At 42.2% G+C, this 19,410-nt stretch overlaps 1 protein-coding gene across 7 annotated transcripts in view; it reads left to right on the forward strand.

Annotated features, from left to right (window-relative positions):
* Window positions 1-224: 224 nt before the first annotated feature.
* Window positions 225-19,410, forward strand: part of L3MBTL3 (L3MBTL histone methyl-lysine binding protein 3) — a 117,526-nt gene continuing 98,340 nt past the window's right edge. For 4 of the 7 annotated variants that reach the window (XM_030853479.2, XM_030853488.2, XM_030853489.2 and 1 more), the window contains exons 1-2: window positions 2,017-2,296; window positions 3,843-3,916. The gene's annotated coding sequence lies outside the window, so the exon portion shown is untranslated. Of the gene's footprint in view, window positions 304-1,051; window positions 1,087-2,016; window positions 2,297-3,842; window positions 3,917-9,546; window positions 9,593-19,410 lie in introns of those variants that run through there. The other 3 variants (XM_030853483.2, XM_030853480.2, XM_060283714.2) reach the window with 3 other exon arrangements.

Here is a 19,410-nt window from a genome sequence, read left to right on the forward strand (position 1 = left end):
TATTGAAAAGATGCACCTGAAACAGTGTCTGCGGGCTGCTGCATTTGCCAACCCGCTTTAATGCTGCTTTCCAGCGGCGAAGGCGCAGCAGCATTAACAGGGAAGCCAGAGCGAGCTTCCCCAGCAGTGGCGGCGGCGGCGGCGGCGGCGGTGGCGGTGGCGGCGGCGGCGGCACCGGCACCAGCGCAGTTTCCCCTCTCCCCAGCCCTGACTCTACGCGCACATGCGCAGTGCGCCCGCAGCCCTGGACCATTTGTCAGGACTACTCGTGAGACGGAGAAAAAAAAAAGAGAAAATTTGGGGGTAAGAAGCGGTTGATCGGATCTAATCTCTTATTAATCTGAAGATTTGTCCGTGCAAAAGCCATTCATTTATTTTTCTGGGTGAGGATGAAAGTTAAGAGACCTATGGAGAGAAGGAAGCGCACCCTCGTCTTGTGAAACAGATCAGGGGAGGGGAAAGGACAGAAGGGGTTTCTCCCCCACTTCTCTGCGCCTCTGGGAAAGAGAAGAAAACTTAATCCTGGGGAAAAAAGTGGGCAAGTGACTCGGAAACGGCTGGAGGGGGAGTCTCTGGGCATCTCACTCTGAAGTAGTGAGTGCGAGTGTGAAAGAGGAACAAAAGAGAGAGAAAAGAGAAAGGAAAAAATGGGGGGAGGAGAGACTTGTATTTTTTTCTTTGCGCGCACACGGGGAAGGGTGTGGGGGGCCGTGCGGAAAGGAGCCGGGGCGAGGCGGCCGCGTCGGGCTCTCGCCCGCGCGCAGGCGGCCAGATGCGTGTGTGCCCCCTCCCCCGCGCCCCCCGAGCTTGTCACTTTGGTCGCTTTCATGACACCGGGCGCGGGGTGGGGAGCGCGGCGGCGCCGGGCTCCGCCGGGGTGCGTGCCCTAGTGGGCGCCGCGGAGCCGCAGCCCGGGCGGCGAGCGCGGCGGCCGAGGCTGGGGGCGCCGGCGGGGGCGGCCGGGGCCGCGGATCGGTGCGGCGAGAGGCGCGAGCCCCGCGCGCCGCCCCTGCGGCCCCCTCCGCCCGTGTGGCCTTTGTGCCGGGCGCGCACCGGAGAGCGAGCGAGCGAGCGCGAGAAGTACAAGTACGGGAGACCGAGGCAGTGGGAAAAGAGGCCGGGCCACTTTCTACCCGCTCGGGCTGCGGAGAATGGACTGGTTGAATGTGCAGGCGCGTCTCCCCGGCGTGTGCTCTGTGTGTGTGTGTGTGTGTGTGTGTGTGTGCGCGCGCGGCGGAAAGGCCTCCCCGAATCCCACCGCGCACACGCACACTCACACGCACGCACACACTCACGGACCCGCGGCGGGCTCGGCGGCCGAGAGTTTGCGTTTTCTTCCTCGCCGCCTCCCCCTTCCCGACCGACTGTGTGAGAATTTCATATAGATCAGCTCCAATTTCCGCCATTTTGGGAAAGTTGCACAAAAATAAACCCTCCGGTTTATTTCTGCCCGAGGCAGGAAAGTGCTTCGGGAAGCGAGGCGGCGCGGGCCCGCGGCGGCCGTCCGCGCGGGGGAGGGCGCAGGGCGCGGGCTCGCGGGCCGGGCCGGGAGCCCGCGCCGTCGCTGCATTCGCCCCGCGCCGTGCCGCGCCGGCCCGGGTGCGGGCGCGGGCGTGTGTCTGGAGGCGGCGGCCGCGGCGGCGGTAGCGGCGGGCGACGGTGGCCGCCGCGCCGGGGAGGCGGGCGGGGGTGGGGGGGGTGGAGGCGCGGGGCTGCTTTTCCTGCAACTTGTTTACGCTGTGCTTATACTGGGGAGGCAAAGAGGGGTCCGAGGCGGGGCCGCCGCCCGCCTCGCGCCGCGTGCGTGTGCCGTTCCGGGATAATGGGTTTTGCACACTAGCGTCCTGGGCCCGGCGGGCCGTCCTCGCGCCGCGGCGGCCCGGCGGGGGGAAGTAGAGGCCGGCGGGGGTGGGGATCGGGAAGCGCAGGAGCCGAGGCATCCGCCGCGCGCCCCGCGAGCTGGTGGGGCGGGTTGGGGGGGGGGAGGAGCGGGAGGAAAACTTGTGAGCCCTGGCAGCGGGGGAGGGGGGCGCAACTTCTCTGCTGGTGGTAAAACTTTAATTACCTTGAAAGAAAAAGGCCCTCCAGTCTCCCCCACCCTTTCTGGTCAAAGCCCGGCCCAAGCGCGACCGTGAGAGAAAGTTTAAAAGCGGGCACTTTCCTCCTCGCCTTCCCCGCGGAGGGGTGGGGGTATCTGTTTGTCCGTCTGCGCTCGGAGAGAGGTGGGGGTAACGAGTCGCCCTCCGGGGTCGCGAAGATCGTGGCTGTTACCCCACCCTTACACGGGGAGACGAAGGTAAACGTCGCTTCGGTTTCCCTCCTACCTCCCCCCTCCCCGCTTCCTTTTCCTCCCCCTCCCTGCCGATTTTTTGAGGGGACCCAAAAAACGGAGTCTCTTTCCTTATGCAACTTCCTCGGGCGCTGTGAGCACGGCCCTTCCCCCTCCCTGCATCCCTCGGCCCGCTCCTCTACCACCTCGGGTCTACCGCCAGAAAAATGCGTTAGAGATCCTTCAGAGTGCACCGAAACAAAAATAGATTTTTGATTGTTCTGAGTTTAAGTTCAGGGAAACTGAGATGAGAAATAAGAATGGGGCGGGGGGGGGAGCGGCTGGAGCGAGTGCGTCGAATATTAATTTTGATTTTCCTAGAGGGTTGTAATAGCTTTATCGGTTTAGGGAACCCGAGAGCCTCTGTACTGGCTAGCTCGGTCGCGTGGATTTTTGCGCAAGTTTTTAGAAAAACACTGACTCGAGTAGAGCATTTCTCCGGAAAGTTTCAAGTGCAGCAAAATAGCGAACGTACAAAACTGGCCAAGGGGAGACCTCTAGTGGTTAAACGCATCTTTTTAAGTTCGGAAGGCCGAGAGCAAACTTTGGCCTTTACTTTTAGCTACGTAGTCCGTTCAGACGTGGAAGTAATTAGACGACCCGAGCGAGCAGCCAGATGTTGTATGAGAGGATGCTGATCAGGAGTAGAAAGTTTAGTACATTGGAGAGCAAATGAGATCTGAGGACCCAGACTCTACAACTTCCACTCTTCATTACTTCTATGGGAAAAAACACTTTGCTTTTATGCTGGGATTTGAGATTGGTCACTCTCTGGATTAGAAGCAATTTGTTTGTTTTTTATATTTATCGTTGTCTACACATTTGATCTACTTTTAATCCGGAGTCACAGCGGATAATTTCATTTGAACGTTAATAAAAATGCAAAGTGCAATTTGTGTTTAAAACTTCGAAAAAATGAGAAAGACCTTTGGTTGAAATGTGCCTTTTATGTGAGCTGATCATTTTATTCTCTAATAAATATAATTTAAGGCTGGTATTTAGTTGCTTAAACATACAGTTATATATAGTCATAAAATAAACGGCCCCTTTTAGTGCTAAGAGTGTAATTTTGTTTCACTGCAAAATACATTATTTCTGAACGCTTTGTATAGTTTGTGATTTAAACGCTTAAATATTTGATATACGGACAAAACTTGCTTACATAGAATCTATTCTTTTGCCAGTGTGTGTTCTGCGTAGTAACTTTAGTTTTAAGAAAAGCAATGAGAGAAATGGAAGTTGAACCAAATGACCCTTGTAACTTTCATCTGCTTGTCATACAATGGGAGAGACTTTAATGGGGGAATTTAGGGGAGGGCAATGATATAAATGATAAAATCTAGTTCATCTCATCCAGAACTAGTTTTTTTTTTTTTAACATATCAAGTGGTAATGTATGAAATTATGCAATAAATCAGCAATTCAAAATTTATACATATTAGTTGCAGGTTTGAAGGCTTTTTTTAATGACAATATTTTGATTTTATTTGTCCTCCTTTTAAATCAATGCTAGACCTCCGGAAGAAGTCTTGAGGGTGGACGACAGTCTTAAAGACCATCAGACAGTTATTTCTTCACTGCAACTAGGTAAGAGTTGCATGTTGAAACAAATTCCTTGATATACTTGCAAATGTTAAAAGCTGCATTTGGGGATGAGGGAGGAGAGTGTGGAACAAGGTTGGCAGAAAAACATCATTTTGTGAGGGCCGCTTTGAATGCATGGAAGTCTTGACACTGAGTGGGCTTGAGGCTCTAATTAAAACATTAGGAAAAGTTAAGAGATTGTTCTGGATAACCTTTGGACTGGCTTTTTGCTAGATTCTTAATTCACGCTCCAATTGTACCTGTTTTCTGCTGAAAATAAATAATTTTATTCTTTGGAGTTGAGAAAGTGGGAAAACTAGAACAAAGCAATTGTGAATTAATATAACTGTTGTATAAGTACACAGTGATATGGAAGGTTCTGGAACTTGGTAAAATTTTGTAGGTGAAATTCACAACAAGATCTTTGGGGATATTTAAGTAACTTATATTCTGTGACTCAAGTCCAACGGTGATCTGACTTGTGCCAAATATCGAATCATAGGTTATAGTGAGTTTCCAGTGTGTTAGCATAAACTTGTCAACTTTTAAGCATATCACCACAGGGAAGACAGCTGTTGTCCAGTAAAGATCCCTTTGGTAATTTTGGAGGGTGCTGGTTTGTCTCCAGTAATCCAGGGCCTACTTTCAGAACAAAGGTCATTCTCAGGCAAAGGGGGGCCCTCTCTGGGTAGAGCATCAAAGTACATTTGTGCTACTGTGGTGCTTTCTACTATGTATACCTTTTTTCTTTTGATCTTTCCCTTTCTTTTTCTGCCTTTCATTTTCCTTCTCTGTCTTGAGTATTAAAGGAGTTACTAATTCTTGTTTGGCAAAAACAAAAGAAAACAAAATAAATTAGCAGGACTAATAATCCCTATTGAGCCACCTTATAACCAGGGTAGATGTGGTCTCGATGTCATAACTGAATAAATACCAATATAAAAATGATTGTTAAAAGGGAATTTATTGTCATTTTCTGCTTGTGGATCATCTTGAGTAGTATAATTTAGCAAAATAAATAGATGTCCACGTAGGTGATGCAGCAGAGACGAGGGGGCAAGAACAGCTCCAAGAAGATCACCCAGACAGAAGTAGAGTTCAGGCAGAGTGAAATGTGTTTCCTAGGGTGGTGAGTTTCATGTTTCGATGTGCTGAGTGGAAGACAGTGATTATTTTTTCTTCATTTGGGGAATCACCGTGAGTGTAGATAGAGTACTAGGATAGGAATCAGAAGACAATTTAGCCACTAAATGTACCACTTTGTGTAAGTCACTTTAACTCTTTCAGCCTAGATTTCCCCATCTGGAAAAGTGGAGCAACAATGCTTGCCTTGATTTCTTTGTTGAAGGGATCAAATAAAATAAGGTTTTGAGCACTATGAAGAGCTATTCAGATGTTTGAAATGGTTGTCATATTACCATTTCACCTTAGCCACGTTTTCTGGAAAGGGCAGGAGGTAGGTTTTTAAGAGCCAAACAGAGTGATTTAATTCCTGGCTAAAATTATTAGATTAGTTTTTGGTGTATATATTATATGGACTTGTCACAGTACTTCTGGGGGATATTTTACAACTCTTTTACAACTTTGGCTCCTTGAGAGAAGGGACCATGTTTTTAACATGGTGTTGAATACGAATTGATATTTATTTATCCCAAACTAGTCATTTGCTAGGTAGGAGTAGATGAAATAAATACTTTTAAATATAAAATGATGCCAAGTTGTGGAAATGGTAGGGTGATGAAAGTAGAAGGGTTGGTGTGAGGGGAATTGATGTGCTGTAATTAATAGTTTAGTTGTGTGAATCTGCTGGGAAATGAGGATGAGAAAATAGGTAACTGGAGTAGTAAGAATTTAAACTCTCGGGGCCAGAAAATGGGTACTGCAAATGACTGGATTTAGGGGAAGCTACCTGTAGGGCTTTTCCCCCACCTATGTTTTCTAGACCTCTTTGCTGCTTTATTCTAATTCTAATCAACTGTTATCTAGATAGAAAAAAGAAAACCACAAGTACTATCTGTCATTGTTTTCAATTTGATGATACTGAACTTGACAAACTCTGAAAAGTTTTAGTTTATCTCACTTCTCTTGTAAATTATCCAATCAATATGCTAAGAACCCAAAAACCCAATAGTGAAGGAAAGAAAAAATATATGTCCTGTTTAATTCATCCCTGAGGAATTGAAGGTTGGTTCTTGAAAAATTCCACTGGTTTGTTTTGTTTGGTAGTTTATTTCTAAGAAATACATATATCAACAAAAGCTGTTTATAATAGGATGGGAAACTTACAAAAGAAGTTACTTTATGTGGTGTGGACAAGGGTACCTTTGGGGTCCCAAGGCTGGGTAACCTGAGTAATCTCTCTAGCGATGTTTCTACCAGTTAACTCATTTTTATTGAGCTCTTACAGTGCTGAACACTGAAAGACTAGGTCTTTGCCCTTGATGAGTTCCCTACACGCTTACCCCAGGAGTTTGATTTATGAAGTCGAATTGAAAAAAGCCTTTAAGAGAAGTCCTGTTGTAGGAGACAGGGTGGTTTGAAGGAAAGAACAAGGACTTTTGAGAGGAACTTGTATAAAGTTGGGTGATCCTGGATGTGGCTCCAGTTTCTTCCTCAGAAGTGGACTTATAGTTAATGACTTGGGTAGTGATTAGAAGAATTACATGTGTATTATAATAAAACCTTTTTATTATTATTTACTATTCTTTCTGTAAGTCAGTGTTTTATGTCAGTCCACAAATATTTATTGGTATCTATTTTGTGTAAGTCTCCATTGGGAAGTGCTTCACATAATGAATACTGAGAATAGGGTGAAGTGAATGAATTTGTTGAGGCTACAGAGAAAGCAACAGTCTTTGGCCTCAGTGTGTTCATAATCTAGTTGAGGAGATGATCTATACACATACAATGGTAATTACCAAAACAAAGCCATGGTTCAGTGCCAGCGAAAGGTAGATAGAGGTAAGTACTGTGGTGGTACTACTGGATGTGTTTCCTAAGGTAGCGTCCTGGAAGGTAGGGTGCCCTCTGCAAAACACTGTGAAGTGTTGATATAGTCAATGTAATTGTGTATCGAGTGCCTTCTGAATGTCAAGCATTAAGCTAGATATTTTATATTCATTCATTGATTCACTCATTCATTCATCTAACAAGAACTTACCGAGTGCCTTCTGTATGCCCAGGTATTGTTCTAGACACTGAATATTATCCCTAATACTTTCACTAACCTTGAGCATTTGGTATTATTAATTCTCTTTTAGAGCAGACTGGTGCTCAGAGATACTTAGTAACTTGTCTTAGTTCATATCATGTACTTTGAAAGGGGTGGGACCAGGGAAAATGACACTGGCTTTTGTTTTGTTATGTCTTTAACTTTCTAATATTCCAAATAGTAATTCTTAGAATATTTCTAAGAAAACACATTTCCAGATTAATGTATTTGCTCTTATACGTTGGTTCACTAAGATGAGCAATAGCAAACTGGTGTAAGAAAAAATTATGGGAAGAAAACACTATCTCTTCACTTTCCTCTTTTTTTTTCCTTTTTTTAAAAGTTGGGGAAAGACTGAGTTATACTGAAAAGAACACCTTGGTCTAGTTCATGGCCTTGAAATGATCACTAACTGTTAATAAAACATGACTCAGATTAGTTTTGGGAATTACTAGGCTTATATATAAATAAGATTTCACTTGTTCTGTATAGGAAGAGACCTGATAAGGCAGTAGGGTGTGTTATCAAAAAGTGTAAATCAATCAATCATCAATCAAAAGATTGGGACCTAAATTTACCATTTTGTGAACTCAAAACATGATGGAATTTATTGTGATTATAAAAGAAGAAAATTAAAATGAGGGATAGAGATAATGGTGGTGAGAAGCTGGGGGTAGGGAGGAATGTAGTGTTAGGATCAAAGTTTAATAAAGATAACAGGGAATATGACTAAGAATATACTCACCAAAATACGATAACTACTGACATTATACTCTTTAACCAGAAGAGTAGGCCCATTTACAAAATGAAGTGAAGAGCTTTTGATTCATTGGGCGGTTCTGGATTACAGTGGGAGTCACATAATATTTCTATCATCTGAGTCGTGGTCCATCAAGCAGAGCTTTTGTCTGACTTAGAAGGATGCTACTACAGGCATTGATTATAGGGTGATGGGCTGTTTCTCCTTTGTTTTCCTTTGTTTTTGTTTTGTTTTTTACATTTGTATTGGGGTATAGTTGATTTACAATGTTGTGTTAGTTTCAGGTGTACAGCCTGTTTCTCCTTTGTTGAAACACTGTCATCCAGTACATTTTTTTGAGTACCTGCTGTGTGCCAGGCCTTTTCAAGATTGGACTATAGCTTTATGTTATGTGAAATTTTATAGAATTAAACCAGTTCAGTTCCTAAAACACTTTTGGTAGGATGGTTCAGGCACCAAAATCAGTTGATTATTTTTCTCCCATCTGTTAACACTGCTTGAACCCTGAACTGTGAATTGAAATCCCTGGTCTGGTTGTTAAATGGTCTTAGATAATTTCACCCCATTGGTTTGTGGTCTTATTTGGTAGATTGGAGGCCTAGCTGTTCAATCTATTGATAAGGAGTTTAGCTACAAATGGCTATCAGGGTAAGCCCTGTAGACATGACTTCTGTGACAGAAATAAAATCTGGTCAAATCTAATTTATCATATACAAAAGAGAAATCAAGTGTAAATCTTTTAATTCTAGCTCTATGTTCTATAAAAATATGAAGCAGAATAAGAAAACAGATACTGCTTTTAGCATTTAAAAAATTACGAAGTGAAATAAGAAAAAAGAACAAGATACTACTTTTAGTTTTCTTTTTTAATTTAAGTTCATGCATATTTTGCATAAGCAGGGAAATATCTGTGTGAGACAGGTTCTTGCTCTTTTTATTCCCCTGAATCCCTCTAATGGGTGTAAAATTTCTGTTATTACGCTACTAGTGTAATATGTTGATGACGTGATAGCACTTTTCAGGATATTTTTGCCTCAAATTGAGATATAGTCTGTACACTGAAAATGAACTTCAAATAAAAGCATTTGAAGAGAGTGTATTAAATATGCTGTAAGACTGTTAATGTCAGTTTGTGATTTCATTTTCTATGTACATTTTTTTTTCTTGAAAGGCATTTTTAATTTTCTGTTCCTCCTTCAGAGGAAGTAAGTAGGTTAGGCCACAGACTCTCAAATAATTCATCCTTCTTACAGTAACAAACAGAAGGGCAGGAAGTTGAGATTTCGTAAAGGTTGCCTTCAGTGACTACCCCTTTGCATGTAATCTCCGTGGCAGAAAAGGTAGCAAATCAGAGAAACCATCAATACGTTATAACTAGGGTCATTTTCATTAAAACATGACCAGTAGATAACTACTGGTGGTGGTGGGGTGTTTCTGAAAAAGTATCAATAAGAAGGAACTGTCCTAATAACTGATTTCATATTTAAAGGAAGGCATCTACTATATAAGCATATATATGGACAGGAGACCCAGATTCTCAAGGATTTGTTCTTGATGCTACCGAGATTTCAGTTCTCACATTGAAATGATCTAGAGTTTTACCTGCCTAAAAATCTATGAACTTGGGCCCTCAGGGCAAAATTTCACATCTCTCCTCAACAGATCTCAGTTCCAGTATGTGTGCGATTCAGAGTTCTTGCCAGTCAGGGTGAGTAGAATATCAAAGCTGGTATCTGTCATGCTTGATTTGAAAGGAAATTTTTTCTTTGTAGCAAAATGTGTTTGTTGAGAGATGCTTCAGGTGTGAGTTTAGATTTTTCTCTTATCCTTATTGAATAAGCCTGTTTAAGAGGTTTGAATTTAACTTCTTTTCATGTATTCTTCACTGACACTTAAATAAGGAAGGTTTCTTGGAGCAGGAATGTTATCCTTCTGCCAAAGAGGTAAATAAATACTTAGCAGCCTCGTTGTTAGTTAGAATTTTCACTGGAGAATAAGAGATAGATGGACAAATGAAGATCGTTTCCTGATTTCCTCTCTCCCCAGTGCCTGCCCACAACTAGTCTGTTATATTTTCCCCTTCTATTTTATTCATTCATCTGATAAATTTTTATTGATTCCTACTGTGGATAATCACATGGGATAGGGAAATGAAGAAACCCAGTTTTCTTTCCTCCAAAACCTCCTGTAAGTAAATGATCATGATATGATGTAATAAGTATTATAATTGGGGTATAGATTCTGCCTTTCCAGCCACTCTTCTCCTGGCATCTTACGTACACATATTCCAGTATTTGTACAGAGAAAGACTCACTGTAGTCATTTGAGTCCCCTTTGGAGAGGATCCATAGCGTTCATCACTCTTTCCTCCTGGCCTCTTGCTGCGATCTCTTACGGTGCTTTCTGTTGGCCTCTGCACCAGCTTTCTTGAAAGCAGGTCCTGGAACCACAGTTGGTATGCAAGAAAGCTTTTATGCCTCCTCAGCAAAAATGTCACAGTAAGGTTGCCAGTGGCTTAGTCTTGGGTCGCTGTTCAGAGATTATGTCCTTCATACTTGGTTCCTTGTTAACATGTTCTTTGTAAGAGCTTGGGAAAACTAATACTTATTGACCTTTCATCAGCTTCCCAAATTCATTTTGAAATTTGATTTGTCCATGAAATCCCAGAATCCTACCACAGTTCTTAACTTCCACTTTAATCCACCTTCACCCCGGACTCTTAAGAAATCAAATAGGACTTTGTGATGCAAAAGTATTGGCTTTTGCAGAGTTATCAACTCCTCTGCCCTGGGATACTTCAGACATCTGGTAAACCCATGTTTGGAGGGAATGTGGACACTGGAGAGCAGCTTGTTTCTTTTCTTCAAAATAACCGTAACTGTTGTGGACTGAGTGTCCAAAAAGTACAAACCACTTTAACATGCATGATTAAAACATTTTTTAATCCATATGAAGTAGATATTTCTATTTCATTTTTTTAGATGAAGGAGCTGAGGCTCAAGAGAGGTTGGGTACCCTGCCCAAGATTATACAGCGAGTGAACTGTGAAGCCAGGATTCAACCCAGGCACTCTGGCTGCTGTGCTTTTCACCTTTACATTAGACTGGCTTCTTTATTGACTAAAATACAATGTGTTGGGCAGTATGGTATAGTTTGAGGGGCACTGTCTTGGGAGGTAAAAGTCTGTTGATTGGTTGGGTGATCTTTTCTTATCTGTAAAATGAGGCTAAGAATTCTTGGCCATCTTAAAAGGTAGCTGTGAGGGTCAACTAGTCTAGTATTGGTAAGAGCCTTTAAAATGGCAAAGCATAGAAGAAAGCCTCCGGCTCCAGTATGTTTGTGTCTCTGGAATGGGTTAGGCCTATTGGCTTTGTGTGACTACCCCTACATGGCCGTGTACTTGTGGGTATGTGAGTTCCCCCGTTACAGGCTGTGTACCTCTCTGGTGTCATGAAAGTACATAGGAGGCCATTAGAGAATAAATCAGGAAACCATAGATAGACCTTAGGAGGCAGAGGTTTTGCCTGTCTCAGGATCACTTTCTCCAGCCTGGACTCTAGATCCTGAGGGCACTCCCCAGGGTTAGATACTACACATCTCCACACGTGGATGCAGATGGCGAGCTCAGCCAGGAGGTAGCACCTCTGTAGTCGACTCTAACCTGAAGATGGATAAATTCTACCCTGTAAAATGCTGCCTGCTCTCATGTTGTTTCTTGAATTTATTTTCTGTAACTCAGCATCTTCCGAAAAGGGGATTCCAGGGACCTCGCTATACTGTGATGACAGAGCCACAAGGCTAAGTGACTGTGGGAAACTTGGGCTCAGACAGCACTACACAGATTGCTGCGCTGCTGCTGACGTGCGCCGTCCTCCTCCTAAAGACCCCGGGGGGGTTACACATCTCCCTCACCACAAAACTTTTATCACGGGACATGCAGAAATGGTCTAAACGTTCTAAGGGGCAGACTTTGAGAAATGTGGCCCTAGCCTTTCATCTCGTCCTGTTTACGTGCCTTAGCCTGGTGCACAGTGTGGTGCCAGCCCAGCATGGTGGCCGAGAGAGCCTGGCCTTTGGGTCCAACTCCCTGCGCACACAGCAAATCCCTCTCCGTTACTTCAGAGGCATTGTTCTATGAAGAAAGCTAGTCATTTCTGGAGCCATGTAAATATAGGCATTATTATTATTAACAATGAAACATGTCCATTTATGTAGTGATCTTGACATCTTCTGATGGAGCTTTGAATACAGGTGGCTTACTATAAGAGATGCCATTGAAATAAAATGAAGGGAAAGGGGGAAAAAAAAGCCACTGACTAATCTTTTGAGGTCACAGAGTGACTCTCATGAGCGCAAATAATTGTTAAACCAGGTAATTAGAGCAGAAAGTTAAGATTTTATTGGCTGCTTACTATGGGATGGGCACTGTGCTGAGGTATTACCTGGCTTCTCTCATGTAATCCTCACCATTGCCCAATGAAGAAAAGTTCTATTATTTGCCACATTTTACAGGTGGGGAAATTGAGGCTTCAAGGAATTAGTTGGTCTTATGTCACAGAATAGGTAATTGTTAATCTTTGGAAAGTGAATTGAAGGGAGGAAAGGAAGGCTGTGGTTTGTTTAGGAAAGGGAGAGGGATGGAAAGAGGAACTTGAGAGAGTGTGGCAGGTTTTGAGGATGATACATGGCGTGTTTGATTTGCGTCTGTCTATGAAAGGATGACCAGGGGCAGGGTGAGTGGGGATGCGGAGGCCCAAAACAGTTTTATACGCCACTTTAATAACGTGTTTAGCAGTGGGCAGAGGCCTTCTTGATGATATTACCGAAGACGACGCTTAGGACGTTTTTGAGAACGTCACAATGTGCCGACGGCGTTTGGTTAGTGATCGATGATTTCTACAAAGTACACCAAAAGCCAGCTTCAGTTGATGGTATTAATGTGGGCATCAAAGCAACAAGGCATTGGATCCCCACAGTGAAGGCTGACTTTTCTTATTGCCGTCTTACTCTTCTGCATAGCTCTCACTTTTGTTTCTTTCATGGTCATGGTTTTAGGGTTAACATTCCTGACTTACACTTCACAAAAGATAACATTGCCCTCTTGAACCCCAAACTGATGAGTTTAGTCCGTTGACACCAGGCACTGAGATCTCAGCCCCGGCATCTCTCTGAATGACAGAATTTAAATCTGATTCTCAGATGCTGCTTCTGAGGTCATGTCTACCCCCGTTTTACAACTACTACCAGCTCTTGGCCTTGTCATCTCTTTAACTTATTTTTGAAAAATGCACCTGTTAACTGTAAAGCTGTAAAATGGAATTCTAAAAAGGCAACTTCACGTAAAATTATTAAAACTATTTAACTGGTCTTAGTGAACAGTAACTAGCCGTTCTTTTAAATACTGTAATATTTTGAAAACAATAGTTTGAGCAGGCATGGCCAGGCTACAGTTAGTACACTTTCTTTGGTAATCTTTAATTCTCACCTTATCTGCAGATCCAGACTTTTGGTTTATAGGCAAGGCCCACTCTCTCACTTTATGTTGGGACGTACTAGATTGGGTTGCTTATCTTTCAGGGGACTGTTCTCTCCATCACAGCCCCAGGAGGCCTCTTCACCTTGAACTCGCTATAGAAGTGCAGCCCTGGGGGAGTCTCTGCTCCCACTCTGAGCCACCATTTTATCCTCTCCTGGTAGATGTGAGGGAAGGAATCATATGAAGGGAGGATTGTGAAGGACTCTGTTTATCTCCAGTCAAAATAAGATACAGTAGATTCTTGACATTTGTGAGGGATACAGCCCAAGACCATCGCCAAGCCTCAACCTGAAAAAAATCATTGTAGCGTGTAATTCCTCCCTTCAAGTTACTAAAGTATAACTGAAAAATGTAAATGATCTCTCTAGACCTTAAATACTTATCTCACTTGATGAGCAAATTTTGTACTGTCGAGAGCACTTGTGGAAACAAATTCACACATCTTTTCTACTTATTTCCTTTTGGAGCATTTGGTAGTTTTGTTCACATAGTGTGTCTGAGTCATCATTGCATTTGACATTTCAGCCTTTGATTTATCCGAAACTTCTGTTTTGTGGCTGGGACCTATCACTTTCATAAACATTTCCGTATTCTCCTCGTTGTGTCATCAACACTAGAATCAACTAGCACTTGCTTTTGTTTCATTTCTTAACAAGAAACAAAGTTTTTATCACTTTATTTAAAGTGGTCATAGCACTCAGACAAAGCACTGTGACTCAGAGCACACCTGGACCTTGGCCGGGACTCCCAGTTTATGGAGTGTTATTCAGAATCATGTCTCTGCAAAATGGCAAATTACTAAATGTCATGGGAACTTCAGCTGTCACTCAGGAATGGTAGAAACCATAAATAGTCTGTGAATGCCAAGGTTCTACTGTATGTTTTTGATACCTCAGTTGTGGAGAAGTGAACCCGACCCTTTCTCTCTTCACCCATCTGTGGAGCTGATACATTTGCATATATAGTTAAATACCTACTAGTTAAATTACCCAAGAGCTTTGGGGAAGTTGATTTTCCTAGCACCTTCTAGTCTATAGCTTCATTTGTTGGCATCAGTAACAAGCTAAGTATTTTTCGTAAGAAGACATGCCTTTCAAAACATGGAGTACTTTAAATAAATGTGAAACAGGATTTTAAAACATTTTTTTTTAATGTAACTTTTTTTCTTCGAAAAACCCCACACGTTTAAACATTCAACAGGTACTAAAGGGTACACTACACAGAGAGAAGGTTCCCTCCCTTGGTTGTCTTTCAGTCAGTCGTTGCTCCTTCCTGGATGCAGCCAGTGTTACCAGCTTCTGACAAATCCTGGCAAAGAGAGGCTATGCATATATAAGCAATACACGTATTTATATATACCCCATTTGTTTTACACGAATGGTAGCACACAGTTTTTATACCTTGCATAAAATTTTAGTATTAATAGTATCTTGGAGCTCTATCTATATCAGAATGTGAAGAGTTTCCTCATTGTTCTTTGGGGGTTTTTTTGGTTTTTGTTTTTTTATTTATGGCTGTGTTGGGTCTTTGTTGCTGTGCGCGGGCTTTTTCTAATGGTGGCGAGTGGGGGCTACTCTTTGTTGTAGTGCACAGGCTTCTCATTGCGGTGGCTTCTCTTGTTGCGGAGCACGGGCTCTAGGTGCACGGGCTTCAGTAGTTGTGGCGCGCAGCCTCAGTAGTTGTGGCTTGCGGGCTCTAGAGCACAGGCTCAGTAGTTGTGGCGCATGGGCTTAGTTGCTCCGTGGCCTGTGGGATCTTCCCGAACCAGAGCTCGAACCCGTGTCCCCTACATTGGCAGGCAGCTTCTTAACCACTGCGCCACCAGGGAGGTCCCCCTCATTGTTTTTTAACCATTGTATATGGCTGTACCACAACTGTCCTTTACTGATGGACAGTCAGGTTGTTTCCAGTTTTCTAACATTACAAACAGTGCTGTAGTCCATGAATCACCTTTTACCTTTTTTTATACATGTAAGTATCTATAGGATAAATTTCTAGAGGTAGAAGGGCTGAATTGGAGGATATGTTCTTGAAAATTGATCTCCATGGAGGTTGGTTCAATCAATAGCGCCACCATCGGTATATGAGAGGGCTTGCATCTCCATATTCTTATAACATAGGATGTTTAAATGTAAGGAGTTAACTAATTTCATCACCGCCTAATGTTTCTAGATTACTAGTGGTACAGGGTAGGCTAGGGCTTCCAGAGATTTCTTTGCATGAGAGATGGAGGAAGTGCATCCATTCGATACAGGATTCCCAGGGAGAGCCACGTTGCACAGCTTTGGTTTAGAGACAAGGAGCGGTGCAGGAGAGAGAGAAGAGGTAATTCTGAGGACAGTGTTAAAATGTCATTTAGTCTGTCCTCCATCCCTTTTGCTGAATTCTTAGGGCAAGGAAATTGTAATAAAAATGAGTAAAAGCTAAAGTGAACTGTTTCACAAAAGAGGGACTTTGGGAGTATAATACATTTGCATTGGTACCAACAGTAATGGTCTTCACCTTCAGTAAAATTATCAGCTCCTTGATGAGGCCTCCGCAATGGGCATTGGTGGGAGCACATTGGGTGTCAGTACCCTTGATATTAGCCATTGTCAGCCATAACATAGGTGAGTGGGAATCAGAAGCTGCGTGGATGCAGTTGCTGGATATCTGATCTCGAAAGCTGTCGCTTTTGACATCAGCAGTGGCTGGAGACCATTAGCCTTTAGAAGAGGTTAGGAGAAAAGTGGTAGATCTTGGCTAATAACACAGAGGACCCATCATGGTACATATTTAAGATACTTCCTTAGGAAATCTCAGCAGCATTAACAAGAGATTTGGCGTATGATTTTCTGCAAATGAGAAATACTGTTTGTGACTTGTATTGTGAGTGACGTTATCTACCTGGTTTTCAGGCCCGTGGAATACAGGTTACACGTGGGATGATGGAATAGTACCAGGTGAAATTTAAAGAAAATATAAAGCATAGCATTTCTAAGTACTAAAAAAAAAAAAAAAATTGCCTAACTCTTAGAAGCACAATTTGTTGAAGTGAAAAGGCTTTGTATGTTTGTATACAAGTGCACACACTTACAGAAGGTGAAAAAGGAGGACGACTTAGGGTGTCATAAAACCAGCTTCTGTTCAAATAATATTGGTTGCTGGTTGTTCTACCTGATTAGGAGATGGTGGGAAAATGCCTAATCTATTGTAGCTGTTCAGACTTCATGCGATAGTGAAAGTAGCCAGTGGCTTCAAAATTGGATAAAGGAAAGGAGAATGTAGTGAATATTTTTATGCTATAATATTTTATACAAAATGTCCACAAGCCTTAGAATGAAACAATGGATGGAAACAATTTTTATAAATTTTAGATATGTGCTTGCAGGCAGAGCATACTGTGTAACATTACCAGTGTTTTGTATAGCAAAAGCATATTCTAATTATTTCCTAAAATATGTCATAAACATTTTCTGCAGCTTTTGTACAGTGATAGCTTTTAGATTACCCCGATTTTCTATTCCTCCTCCTGGTCACAGACAGCATTTTTGCTCTTGTAAATTTCATACCTTTATGGTTTTTAGGTAGGAAAAGACCAGAAATCTACTTGTGTTGAATATGTGTCTCAATGACATTTTGTTAATGAGCGTGTATTTGATGGCACTTAACTAAAAAGGATACGTGTTGTACTGATGTACATAAATCGAGAACTTGGGACCTAGTAAACTGCTTTCTGGACTTGCTGTGTTCCAAGGAGTAAAATGGGGAAAAGTAGGCTTAGCCAGATTCTCGGAGGGGGTAAGACTTTGAGACAGCACAAGACGGTGGTTGAGAAAAAATCCAGGGTTGGAATCAGACTGACCTGGGTTAAAATCCTGGGTGTGCCACCAAGTGTGGTTTTGGGTGAGTTACTGAACTCTGCACTTTTTTCAGTGTCGACTAGAGGGATGATAGAACCCATCTTTCTGTGAGAAACAAATAAATGAAATAGTTTGTGTAAGTTTTCTGATGTTTTGAATGCTTTTCTGGAAGAAGATGCGATTGAATTAATAAATGAAAAATTTTTCTTATTAAAGGATCACTCAGGTTTTACCTGGTTTATCCACCAGGGGGAAAATTATTCTGTCACTCTACTATCTATCAGGAAAAGCTGCCACTCCTACCTTAGAAAGTCAGGTTTGTTGCTGATCTTTATGTATTTAGTGAGGTAGGAGTCATAGAGAACTTCAGTATGAGTCTTAATTTATTTCATATTTTTACTGTTTCTTAGATTAATTCTTCCTCAGGCCTTTACAACCTATTTCCTGTTTTGAGGATTAAGTCTTAATGATAAAGGAAGAAAGAATATTGAAGCATCTAGTAAACTCCAACAGAAGATAGCTGTAATTCAAAGAAACACAGGGTTTTGTTTTGTTTTTTTCCTATTGACTATTTAAAATGTGGAATGTAGTGTAATAACCACCCTGGACCCTTCACTCGTCTTTATCTTCACAGTTCCAACATGTTGCCAGTCTTATTTCACCATTTTACCCCTTAATTAATTTGTAGCAACTTCCTCACCTTATATCACTTCATTTCACAATTTCAGCTGTATCTCTAAAATACAAGGAAGACCTCCTCTCTTTAAAGTATGTATCATCATCATCCCTCAAAATAAAGCAATGGTATTTCTCTAATATCATCAAATAGTCAGTTGGTATTCATATTTCTCCTCCTGTCGAATCATCTCTTTTTTTTTTTAAGATTTTTTGATGTGGACCATTTTAAAAAAAATTTTCTTTCTTTCTTTTTATTTTTGGCTGCGTCGGGTCTTCGTTGCTGTGCATGGGCTTTCTCTAGTTGCGGTAAGCGAGGGCTGCTCTTCGTTGCAGTGCGTGGGCTTCTCATTGCGGTGTCTTCTTCTGTTGTTGCAGAGCACAGGCTCTAGACGTGCGGGCTTCAGTAGTTGTGGCTCGCGGGCTCTAGAGCACAGGCTCAGTAGTTGTGGCACACGGGCTTAGTTGCTCTGTGGCATGTGGGATCTTCCTGGACCAGGGCTCGAACCCATGTCCCCTGCATTGGCAGGCGGATTATTAACCACTGCGCCACCAGGGAAGCCCGATGTGGACCATTTTTTAAAGTCTTTATTGAATATGTTACAATATTGCTTCTGTTTTATGTTTTGGGTTTTTGGCCCCGAGGCATGTGGGATCTTAGCTCCCCAAGCAGGGATCAAACCCACACACCCTGCATTGGAAGGCGAAGCCTTAACCACTGGACTGCCAGGGAAGTCCCTAATAATCTTTTTTTTTTTTTTAAATAATTTAAATCAGGGTTCAAGCAAGATCTATGAAATGCAGTATTGCGATTGGTTAATATGTCTCTTAATCTAAATTTCAAATTTCCTCTTTCATTTGTTTATTAGTTATTCCTTACAATTTTTTGTATGTGCCGAAAACAAGTTTTTAATCCTGTATAGCAGTGGCTTTCAGACTTTTTGGTCTCAAGTCTCTTTTATGCTCTAAAAAGTGAAAAACCCAAAGATCTATTGTTCGGTTATATGTATCAGTATTTACTGCCTTAGAAATAAAAGTATATTGGTTATTTATTATGACTTATAACATAGTAAACTGATTACCTTAGTATGTATAAGCACAATTTTTATGAACTATAATCACAGTTTCCAAAATTTAAAAGAAAAGGTGAGAGAAGTAACACTGTTTTACATTTTTGAAAATCTCTTTAATGTCTGCTTAATAGAAGAGAGCTGGATTCTCATACCTGCTTCTCATTCAGTCTGTTGCAGTATTTTGTTTTGGTTGACGCATATGAAGAAAATCTGCTTCACACTGGTATGGGGTTGGAAAATGGAGGATTATTTTAAGTTTTTCATTTAATGATGGACACTCTTCTTTAATATTACACCAAAACTTGACATGTGGTAGTTTCTTAAAGGTTAGTTGCAGTGTGCAATTTGAAATCCTATCAGTGAGCTTTCTGTACGCTGTCACATTAAAATCCATCAGTCT

This window comes from Globicephala melas, chromosome 14 (genome assembly GCF_963455315.2).
Source record: "Globicephala melas chromosome 14, mGloMel1.2, whole genome shotgun sequence".
Lineage (NCBI taxonomy): Eukaryota > Metazoa > Chordata > Mammalia > Artiodactyla > Delphinidae > Globicephala > Globicephala melas.